General features: G+C 34.0%; 2 long non-coding RNA genes across 2 annotated transcripts; one reads left to right on the top strand and one right to left on the bottom strand.

Annotated features, from left to right (window-relative positions):
- Nucleotides 1-1,605: 1,605 nt before the first annotated feature.
- On the bottom strand, nucleotides 1,606-3,014 carry LOC136065335 (uncharacterized). The gene is made up of 2 exons (XR_010626978.1): nucleotides 2,538-3,014; nucleotides 1,606-2,446 (listed from the first exon to the last, which is right to left on the bottom strand). It is a non-coding gene; the product is annotated as an uncharacterized LOC136065335 (long non-coding RNA).
- Nucleotides 3,015-7,896: 4,882 nt separating this feature from the next.
- Nucleotides 7,897-10,040, top strand: LOC136065331 (uncharacterized). The gene is made up of 3 exons (XR_010626977.1): nucleotides 7,897-8,101; nucleotides 8,786-8,884; nucleotides 9,833-10,040. It is a non-coding gene; the product is annotated as an uncharacterized LOC136065331 (long non-coding RNA).
- The last annotated feature ends 1,645 nt before the right edge of the window (nucleotides 10,041-11,685 follow it).

Below are 11,685 nucleotides of genomic sequence, written 5' to 3'. Positions count from 1 at the left end.
TGTATTTTTTTTTTTTTTTTTTTTTTTTTTTTTTGGTTCAAATCTCAAATTTTTTTACTCGTCACAATTCTTATCTCAATCTATAAATTCAAATGTCCCATTGAGTATTAACTTCTTACAGTTCTTTATCTCATTTTTAAACATTACTCAACGTTACCTTACCTTATTCTTTTAAAAAATAAATAAATACACACGGTTATTTATATATCACTTTTAAGTTTTATAACACTAAAATAAATAAATAATAAAGAACATTATTACACGTGCAAAGCACATATGATGAGTCTAGTTATTATATACCTCGATTGCCCACAAGTCCACGAGCAAGTCATAGAAAAGTTTATCTGAGTTGTCTCAATGGTTAGTGAGAACTAGAAATTCAGATCTCTACAAACTTGTTTATAGAATAGTGAGACTTGTGCTTACTCATCCAGTTTCTACTGCAACTAGAGAACGAGTATTTTCAGTTATGAAAGTTGTCAAAACTAACCTTCGAAACAAAATGGAAAATGATTTTTTGACGGACTCTTTGATGTTATACATTGAAAAGGATATAGCTTTGACATTTAGTTTGGATTCAATCGTAGATGGTTTTGAAGATTTGAAAGAGCATCGAGTTTCCTTTTCATAGATGATTGTATAAAGAAACAATAGTATTTCATGTCTTTTGTTTTTGTTAGTAAATGATTGTATCTTAATATATTAAGAAACAATGATTTTTGGGTATTTGTCTTGGTTGATAGTTTATTAATACTATATGGATGCGTATTTGAAAAAAAACAATTTCGCTTATCTCTGGCCCCCCAACTTAAAATCCTATGTCCGTCCCTGTCAAGAAGGATGTAATCTTTGTTTGTGCTTAATAAAATTGGTACTTATATATATATATATATATATAATTAACAAAAGCTATTTTATCATATTTAACAAGAAATATAGTTACACTCTAATTTCTCTGGGGGCTAGTGCTTAAATTCTACTTTAAATTTACTTTTTAAATATAAATAAAGGAGGGAGGGTAGGATTTGGAAAAGTTAGTGGGCCCTGGCTCCCTGGCCTCCCTTCCCTTGGGCCTCCGCCACCGTACACATTAATTGCTCACATCATGCCTATGTCAATTTTCTTACATGTTGAATCTGTTTGGTAGGTATTATTACTTGGCACAGTGAGAGCATTTCTAGGAGAATAGCCAAATTTTTGTACTGTTTGACTAATGAATAGTGACATTTAGCTTTTGTCTATCCACTTTTTCAAATACACTTTCAACAGATTGTCTATCCCATTCTCTATCTCATTTAAATATTATTTCTTCATTCATTATTTCTTCATTCATTCTTTATTCTTTTTTTAATATTTCTTTATTCTTCCTTTATTCATTCCTAATGGCTATATTTTTCAAATTCCCAACAGCTATATTTTTTAAATTTCATAACATTTTCAAATTTTGCAACAATCATATTTCTCAACTATTTTATTTATCCGATCATATTTTCAAATGATCATACATTTTCAACAATCATATTTTTCCAATGATCATACATTGTTCAATATAAATAATATTGCAATGATCATATTTTTCAATATATATAATCTTCTAATGCAAAGTTTAAATGACAATAGCATCAAATCTATCGACTACTTGCAATGTAAAAAACAAATGTTCTAATACATCAAATAATAGTAGATAACAACAACTACTATCCTTAGTCAGTGGGATTACATTGCAACAACAACAAAAAATGAGTGACCCTATATATTCTAGTCAGTTTGATCACATTGCAACAAAATAAGTTTAAAGTGCTCTCCTAACTATACAAAACAAGAGCACCCCATGTCAAGCAAATTCCTTCGCTTTTCAAGGATTTCCATTTGGCGTTGATGAATATATTCTTGTTGCATTGGAGGCAACGCACTTACATCCATCATCTTAATCTCTTTTTCCTCCTTCATATTCTCCAATCTCAATTTTTCTATTTCCCTATCCTCTTTCAATTTTTCCATTTCCAATTCCATTTTCATTTGTGCCGCTGTAAGTTTTCTATCCTCAAGATGAATTCTTGCCATCTCTTGCTCATGGTTTGCAAGACATCCTTTTTCAATAGCAGCTATTTTCATCTCATTCATTTTTCTTCTTTCTTCCATCATGACATTTAATAAGGCTTCCATATTTGAAGATGTACCTTCTTTGCTCTTATGTTTTTTCAATCTTTCTTTCTCAGCCTTCTTGCCTGGTGGTCTCTCCAATACATTAGGAACATGTGGCATCCTCTAAATCTATTGGCTCTAGAGTAGGAGATGAAGATGTTGTCTCAAGTCTCCCTCTTTTTGGTCTATGCTCTTGAATAGTACGCAACCCTTTTGGCGAGTGCTTCAAAAGATTCCAACAATGTTCATATGAAAATATGGAACCTTGGAATGTTTGATACTCTTGTCTTGCCTTATTAGGCTGGAAAATTAACAAATATATTATAATTAATATCTTGAAATAGTTGAAACAAATTATCAAACTAGCACAATTTTTTTTTTGTAAGATGTACCTTGTCTTCCTCAGTCATACCACTTTGATTCATTGAATCAATTTGTGACAAATACCCACAAAACTTATTGGTGCATTGTTGAATTGTTGACCACCGATTCGTTAGAGAAGTTTGAGTATGTGTAGACTCAAAGGTCTTCCACTTGTGGTAGTAGTCTGTAATTCTTTTCCAGTAAGTACCTTTTTTTTGGTTAGTACTTTGCACCACATCTTGGTTAACATTAAGAAATGCAAACACAAGAAGATTGTCTTCTTGGATGGAGAAGTTGGCACCGCGTTGTGATTTCTTAGCTATGGATTCAACCTTGGGTGGAGACATTTGGCTGAATACTTGAGCTTGTGGAACACTATCTTCACCACTTATATGTGAAGATTCTATCACATATTCATTATTAGGATCTAAAAAATCAGTGAAAGATATAGCTCCTGGAATATGCGGATCCATCCCTAGCAAGAAAATTAATAAAGTATACTGTAAGAAACCCCTCAAACTGGTTTCACAACCTGAAAAAATAAAATAAAACATGCACACTCAGGCAGATTTCACACCCTGTAGAAACCCCTCAGTCCTGGTATCACTTATCTATTGAGCATTGAATGAAAACAAACCTATACTATGAACTATTCCCAACTGCAAAATTTTCCACATCATTAATTTGTACTGTACTTGGCCTGAATTAGAGATTTGGCCAAAGCAGGAGCATCTAGCTACTTGGACAGCTAAGTTGTACATGTAGAAAGTTTGGACTTCAATACTGTTATAGGATATATATTGAAGGCATATTTTCCTTTCAACATTCATCAGAATACTCTAGAGTCTAGATTGAATTTTCACAAAAACCTGATTTTTGAACAAGAATAACCAATTGATTTATAATTATTAATTTATTATAGACGCAAAATATATATTTTTTAAAACAATGGATCCATCAAAAATAGGGTTCCTCTGTTTCAAACTAGATTAGCTTCTAAAATGTCAAGAAAATAATGGGTTAATTTATAAAATAAATTAAAAAAAAAAACAGTTTTACTTTCCTAATAGACAAGAAAATAGATTCTTTAATTCCCAAAAAATGAATTTTGAATAGACAATTGTATGGAAAACAAACCATTGAAGTCCAAACATGTAAAATCATACTGCTTTTCACTTATCTCCAAATTCATAACCTTCATTCATAACAAATTTCTCAATTATCCATTCAAAGCCTAGATGAATTCTATAGATTTATCACAAATTTCCCAAACCTTGAAACCTGAAAATCCAAATCAATAGCAAACAGAACACAAACCCATATATAGTATCCACCAAGAATCAAAAATAGGGGAACAAACACAAACACAAATTACGAAATAAATATCTTAAATAGCTCTTCCAACTCTAGCCAATAGTTACAAATGCACCATATACATGACACACAAAACAAGTAATCTTAATTTTCTTATTAGCACTGATTTATATCAAAACAGACCCACTCAGGACTTTCATCAAACAGGTGGTGAGCGTGTTCAAAAACAATAAACAGGAGAACATGATTTCAAATGAACAATAAACAGAAACCCATATACGGTATCCACACAGAAACCCATTTTTCTAAACTCAAAAAATAGCCAATTAGAAATATGATTTCAAATGATTGAAGTTGGCATACTAGTTTGATTTCAGCTTTTGTGAGAGAAATCTAGGATTGTTTCAGCATAGAATGAAGGAGGCGGCCCCAATGTTGTGTTGGTTGTGGGTGGAGAAGAGCGGACGTGGGGACTTGGAGAGAAAAAAAGAAGCAACGGCTTGGGTTGTGGGCAGAGAAGAGCGGAGAAGAATGGAGAGAAAAAAAGCAACAAAGTGAATAAGAGAATGAGAGGAAAAAATGAAGAAGAAAGCAACAGAGAGAATGAGAAAGAAAAAGAAATTTGGAGGAGAGAGAAAGAATTAATATAAAAAGGAGTGGGTATAATATTTTATTCAAGATATTCAATGGCTAATGAACAGTAGCCATCAGACTTAATGGGCTACTGTTCATAAGCTAAAAAAAAAAAATTGGGTATGCCTAATCCGCTAGAGGTGGTTTTTTTGCTCACATTCTCTATTATAGCTAAGATTAGGGGGATGCATTTACCGCTAGAGATGTTTTTAAACAACGTTACTAAAATAACATTATTGAACGGGCTCTAAATATATAATGCTTGGACACACCTAACCGGTCCTCAGGTAGTTTCAATTGGCCCTTTTCACCACAAAAATGAAAGATTGAAAGCCATGGAAGAGCATAAAGAGAGATACTTTAGGAGTTTTTTGCAACGGTGTAAGATAAACTTGAGTATTTAGTAGGCGTAATAAGGGACATGGAAGAAAGCATTCGCGGGTGCTTTGAAGAAACTATTCGCCTTACGAGTGATAGGTTTGTGAAAATGATATCGCTGGATGTCATCTTCATTCTTGAGCTTTTCATCAGACACAGTTCAATAAGTCAGATAAGTGATGATCCTAATGTTGTGGAACCAAGGTTTACTGCTGTGAGGCTTGACTTGCTATTACTTGAAAATTAGCTTCCATTTTTTTTTTTTTTTTTAGAAACTATACAACCTTGCATTTCCATCTCTCTCCGATTACGATGGTTTGCTTGAGCTTTCTTTTGACTACTTTGGGTACTTCAACATGCAGTTCATACAGGCCACTCCCAATGTGAAAATAGAACACTTCACCGATCTTATTAGAACCTTTCAGCTACCTCCACTCGAGAAGCAAGCAAAATGAAACAGTGAACTGATTAAATATTTGTCCTCTGCAACACAACTCAATGAGGCAGGAGTAAAGTTCGAGGTTGGTACAAGTAAATGCTATTTTGACATAAAATTTGAAAAAGGAGCGTTGAAAATCCCTAGCATAGAATTAAACGATATGACGAAAGTTGTTACTTGAAACATTATGGCGTTAGAGCAAACTCGCTATATAGAAAATGCATACTTTACAGATTACTTTTTCTTCATGGATTTACTTATCAATACTAAAGAAGATGTGGATTATTTTGCGATAAAAAAATCTTGGTTAATTATCTAGGCGGCAACAATGCAGCAACCCTTAAGATTAACAATCTTAACAAGGGAGTCGAATGGGTAAAAGTGAAAGATGATTACATTAATCTCTGTAAAGAATTGAATAGTTTCTATGAGAATCCTTGGCACAGAAGGAAGGCAACATTAAAACGTGAATATTTTAGCATTCTTTAAAGAACCGCTTCAATAGTCACTACTATTATTCTTCTGTTCCTCACTTTTATACAAACAATATTTTCTATCTTCCCAGCGGTAAAGGCTAAATAATTTGGATGGGTGTTGCTTGTTCGAAGGAATTGATCTTGCCTGTGTAAAATACACAAATTATGTATTTCTTTCTTTGTTATTATTGTTAATGTAATTGATCTTGCCTATGTAAAATACACAGATTGTTGTGTTTCGGCATCCTTGTAGACTACTCGTTTTGTATATCCACTCTATTTTTTTTTTTTTTTAATTTTATATGGGCACTCTAAAATTTAACGATTTATAAAAAAATGCCTGGAAGTTTGTAAGCCAACCATCAATAAATACTTCATTGGACATGTTGAAAATACGTAAGTCTGCTATAGTACTACTTGGTGTTGTAGCTTATCAATCTTTAGAAAGCATTCTATACAGGTTATCATGATGAAGATTGTGTCTGTAGCTTGTTTCCCAAAAAAAAAAAAAAAAAAAAAGGATTGTGTCTATAGCTTTGAGCTAGGCCTCACGGGCTAGGCTATACAGGTTATCATGATGAAGATTGTGTCTGTAGCTTGTTTCCCAAAAAAAAAAAAAAAAAAAAAGGATTGTGTCTATAGCTTTGAGCTAGGCCTCACGGGCTAGGCTCATGTCTTCCCTTTTGGGCTGGCCATAAAACAAACCAAAAAACTTGTGGTCTCCCTTTACTTGAGTGTTAGCCCAATTAGTACCATGACCCAAAATCTGAGCTAATTCAATCCTGGGAATTGTTTTGACCATCCATCGGTATGGGTTATATAGGCTTTGACAATTTGAGGGTTTTGTTTTGTGAATGGGCTATTGGGCTAAAATTTGGGTTTTATATTAATTGAAACAATTTGTTGTTAATTTAATGGGCTTGGATTTGGTAAGAAGTGGTATAATTTTCATGGGTATTGGACCTTGCGCTTTGGACTGATTATGGGCTCTTAAAACTGTTGGTCTGTTTAAAAAAAAAGAAAAGAAAAAGACACACACACACACTCTCTAACATGGTAATACCTATCAACGATTTCCATTCAGATTTATTTCAGAATCTATGAAATTGGAAAAAAAGGAAAAAAAAAGAGGTAAGGCCAAAAAATTAACAAAAGATATATTCATAAGATTTAATGGATCTTTAACTATGCTTTTCTATTTAATACCTTCTTGTAATATTGTTCATTTTTAGATCAATGCAGCTGTTCTTTTTTCTTTTTTTCTTTTTTTTTTTTCAATGAGCCTTTGCAAAAATTGAATCATTATATTGTAGAATTTCAATTTATAATGTTTACTCTATGATTATTGTTCATATCACTGCGCTAAGATACCTATCAATTTATTTATATAGGCTGAATTTCAAACCCATATATCTTATTTGAGTTGGGTCGGGTTCTTGCATCCATGGCCAAGCAAGTTTCACTTCCAAACTCGGTGGCTGCAGTGGAAGCAATTGCAGCATCAAGAGTTGTCACCTTTGCTAAAGAAATTGGTCTTAATTCTATTACGTTGGATGGAGACTTGGTGGCTATCATTGATTCTTTGAAGAATGACAGGATTTTTGTAATTGATTATAGTCACTTGATTGAGAAGGCGAAAGACATTGTAGGTTCCTTTGCTATTTATGGTTTTCTCTTATTAAAAGACAAGACAATTCTGCTGCTTATCACATTGTTAAACATGTTAACAATTTCAAAGTGTGGATGAAAGATATTCCTCTACACCTAAATACTGTAATCTTAGCTGATATAGCTAGTTTTTAGTAATAAACATGCATCATTTTTCTCCAAAGGTTTTTTTTTTTTGGGTTAAAAAAAAAGTTTAAGCCAATTGAAACAATAAAATAAATTAAATTAAATTACTAAATTACACATATCCCACTAAAATATGCGTGTCAATTTGTTATTGGTCCATTAACGCAAAATAAAGAAGCACCAATTGATACAAACCAGCGCGGTTGCACGCGCGTGGCACGTGCTACCACCTTTTTCATTTGGGTAAATTTTATTAACTACCCCTGAGGCTTAGAGTAATACTAAGCAGGTCCAACACTTTCTAAAAGTAACGAATATGGTCCTCAAACACAATTTAGTCCCTAAACAGAGTGACGGACGTTACTCACTTTTTAACTCTCCCTACTCTTTTCTCCTCTGTGACTTAAACCCCTCTTCTCTCTTCTCACTCTTGCCTCAAACCTCTCTTCTCTCTCAAATCACAACTATAACCACGCCGAAACATCATCATCGAGACCTACAGCCACCGACCAACGGTTAATTTGAGTTTCCCGCTACTGTATTTGAGGTTTGGCTTGGGGTAAGTTTGGTTGCAAGGTTTGATTTGGTATTCTGTGGTTTTTTTTTTTTTTTTGAATTAGTGGTTGTGGTTTTCTGTTTGTGGGTCTCGCTAATGACGGGTTTAGGTTTGAGAAGAGGTGGGTTTTGTTGAATTTTCTAGTGTTTTTGGGGTGGGGTCTGGTTTGATTTGGGTGGCTGTGACCGTGGGTCTGCGGTGGTTGGGTTCCTATTTATGAATTTGGTTTTGTGGTGGTGGGCTTTGTAATGATGGTGGTGAGGCGGTGGTTGTGGTGGGTTTTTTTGGGTGCGATTGGAGTTCGAACTATGGGTTATGTTGTGAATCAGGGTGTCTATGGTTGTGGACCTGCGGTGTTGTGGTTTGGTAGTTGTGGGTCTTTGACTCTTTGCCGTCTGAGTTTTCGTCACAGTGGTGGTTTGAGAGAGAAGAAGAGGTCTGAGATAGAGTGAACGAGAGACGAGAGAGAAGAAACAGAAAGAGAACAAGTGAAAAAACTACCTTTACTAACGCCGTTTAGGGACTCAGTTGTGCTTAGGGACTATATTGGTTAGTTTTGAGAAGTTGTGGACCTGCTTGGCATTAGTTCAATCCTCAGGGGTAGTTAATAAAATTTACCCTTTTTATTTATTTTGAGAACTTAATACGCACTCTCTGATCTGTTATATTTCTTTCTTTCTCTCACAGTTTTCACTGCACTTTTACGCGAAAGTGCTCAAACCCTTCACTGAAACCCCCGCCGGAGCTCAGATCTACTCGCCGGACAATTCGCCGATATCTCCAACGGTATCCTTTCACATCTCCTTCTCTCAATCGCTGTATATATATAAAATGCGTATGTATTCGTACTTTTATTAAATTTCATCTATATATATTTTTGGATTTGGAGTTGAAGATCTGTGTGAGTTTGACAAAAGCCACATGAATTATGAATTTTCTCTCTTAGATTTTGTAGATTTAATTAATTAATGGTTATTTAATTTTCACTCGGAAATGAACTTAGGTTTTAGTTTCATTTTGTTACTGTAGGTGTTGTATTTAATGGCCAATTTTTTTTTTTTTTTTAAAATAATTTTTGGATTGCATCAATTTGTTATTAATCTGTTTTGGAAAAGAAAAATGAAAAAAAGGGTTTGGGATAGGAAGAATAAGGTTGTGAAATGAGAAGAATGCTGTTGTGTATCGAATTACGGCGAATGTATTTGGGTTGAAAAGGGGTGAGCTTTTCAAGAGATACAATGACAATAAAAACAAAACCTTAGTCCCGAAACTATAAGACTAGTCGCAGGAGTTGGGGTAGTGGGGATTTAAATGTAGGTTCTCCTAAGGAGGAGAATTGTACAGTGGGAGAAAGTTGTTTAACTATTTGGGAACTAAATAGGATTTAGCAGATTCAGGTTTTCTGCCAAGAGCCTTGTAGCTTAGTGGGCATTACTTGGTCTCCTTTATGAGAACCAAGATTTGTATCTCCCCTTCCCCACTTATTGTAACAATTTAATTATTAAAAAAAAGAAGAAAAGAACAGATTCTGGTTTTCGTGAGCTGGGTAGGTAGCTTTTAGAGTTTTAGTTTTATGCTTCATTTTAAAATTGTGACTTACTGTGCTGACGTTTAATCGGAAACTGAAAATTTTGGCTGTGAAATTTAGCAATAGTAGCCTCCTTGGATGACTTAAACTTGAGCTGTGCTTTTGGGTGCAATTGTGACCTTGTTTTTTGTTGGGTTCAATTACAGAAATGTACAACAATGTGGGGACCCAGCCTGGGGTGCCAAGACCACCAGTAAATGCAGCAAATGCTCCGCCTAATCCATTTGGGAATGCATTTTATGGAGCTGGTTCTGGGCTTATCAGAGGTGGATTGGGTGCATATGGAGAGAAAATTTTAGGATCGAGCTCTGAATATGTGCAAAGCAATGTAAGTGGCATATACTGTTATGATTTAAGACAACATTCTTGTTTGAGTTTACAAGGGATATAATATTATGATAACTTGAATGTTGTCATGTTGGTATTATCAAGTTTTTTCTCAATCTTTTATTATTTGTGTATCCATATGATGGATTAGAATGCACTTAAGCTCTAGAGGACACTGTCAGTGTGGTTATTGAAGTTGTCAATTAGACTTCTAGTTTGCAACTATTTTTTAGGGAAATCGACATCTTTTTAATGTAATATGCAAAAGCTTAGGTGAATTTATGGTACTGAAGTACATACCCTATGATCTGAATGATCTTGGGAGCTGTAGAATTGGCAAAGTTTGAACTTTTTCTTTTAAAACTGTCCATGCAGGGGTAGTGTGATCTTCCATATAAATTCCAAAGAAAATTAAAAATTTCATTAGTTACTTTCCTTTTCAAATCAAAATATATGACTGCCTTCCTCTTTAACATTTGTTAGGGAAAACACAACACACCAAAAGTAATACTTAAAAACATATCACAATCACAACCATCAACAAACTCTTAATCTTAACAAATTCAGGATTGGGTTTGAAGATTTTTTTTTCAATTAATCTGGGTTAAACCGGGGTCAGGCACGTATATTCCTGTTATTCTGTCCCACTAAGCTCATATACTCCATTATCTCCTTCACCACTTCTACCCTTGTTATTTTCAACCTTCCTTTGCTCCATTTCTTTCCAACTTGAAGTTGAAACCTAAAACATTTCGAAGTCATTAAACTTTATTACTCAAGCAAATTGTAAAACAACACTGATCCCCGGATTCTTTAAATAGAATTCCAAACTTATTATCCTATTAGGAAAAGAAAATAGTTTTACTAACCTAGTAAGAAAAGGAATTAAATTCCCTAAGAAAATAGGAAAAGAAAACAAGGTTTAACCAATTACATAACTTAAAGAAATTAAACAAATTGTAGACACCAGTTGATTAACCCTTAGGCCATACGTTAGCAGGCTCCATCCATAAGGCCACTGGTTGGGCCGTTTTCTTCATGTGTCTGCATCCATATTCCATAAGTTAATTAATGGTTATTTAATTTTCACTCGGAAATGAACTTAGGTTTTAGTTTCATTTTGTTACTGTAGGTGTTGTATTTAATGGCCAATTTTTTTTTTTTTTTTAAAATAATTTTTGGATTGCATCAATTTGTTATTAATCTGTTTTGGAAAAGAAAAATGAAAAAAAGGGTTTGGGATAGGAAGAATAAGGTTGTGAAATGAGAAGAATGCTGTTGTGTATCGAATTACGGCGAATGTATTTGGGTTGAAAAGGGGTGAGCTTTTCAAGAGATACAATGACAATAAAAACAAAACCTTAGTCCCGAAACTATAAGACTAGTCGCAGGAGTTGGGGTAGTGGGGATTTAAATGTAGGTTCTCCTAAGGAGGAGAATTGTACAGTGGGAGAAAGTTGTTTAACTATTTGGGAACTAAATAGGATTTAGCAGATTCAGGTTTTCTGCCAAGAGCCTTGTAGCTTAGTGGGCATTACTTGGTCTCCTTTATGAGAACCAAGATTTGTATCTCCCCTTCCCCACTTATTGTAACAATTTAATTATTAAAAAAAAGAAGAAAAGAACAGATTCTGGTTTTCGTGAGCTGGGTAGGTAGCTTTTAGAGTTTTAG

This window comes from Quercus suber, unplaced genomic scaffold, assembly GCF_002906115.3.
Source record: "Quercus suber isolate HL8 unplaced genomic scaffold, Cork oak 2.0 scaffold_929, whole genome shotgun sequence".
NCBI classification, from domain to species: domain Eukaryota; kingdom Viridiplantae; phylum Streptophyta; class Magnoliopsida; order Fagales; family Fagaceae; genus Quercus; species Quercus suber.
The sequence above is the reverse complement of the archived record's forward strand: the minus strand, read 5'-3'. Positions and strand labels throughout refer to the sequence as shown.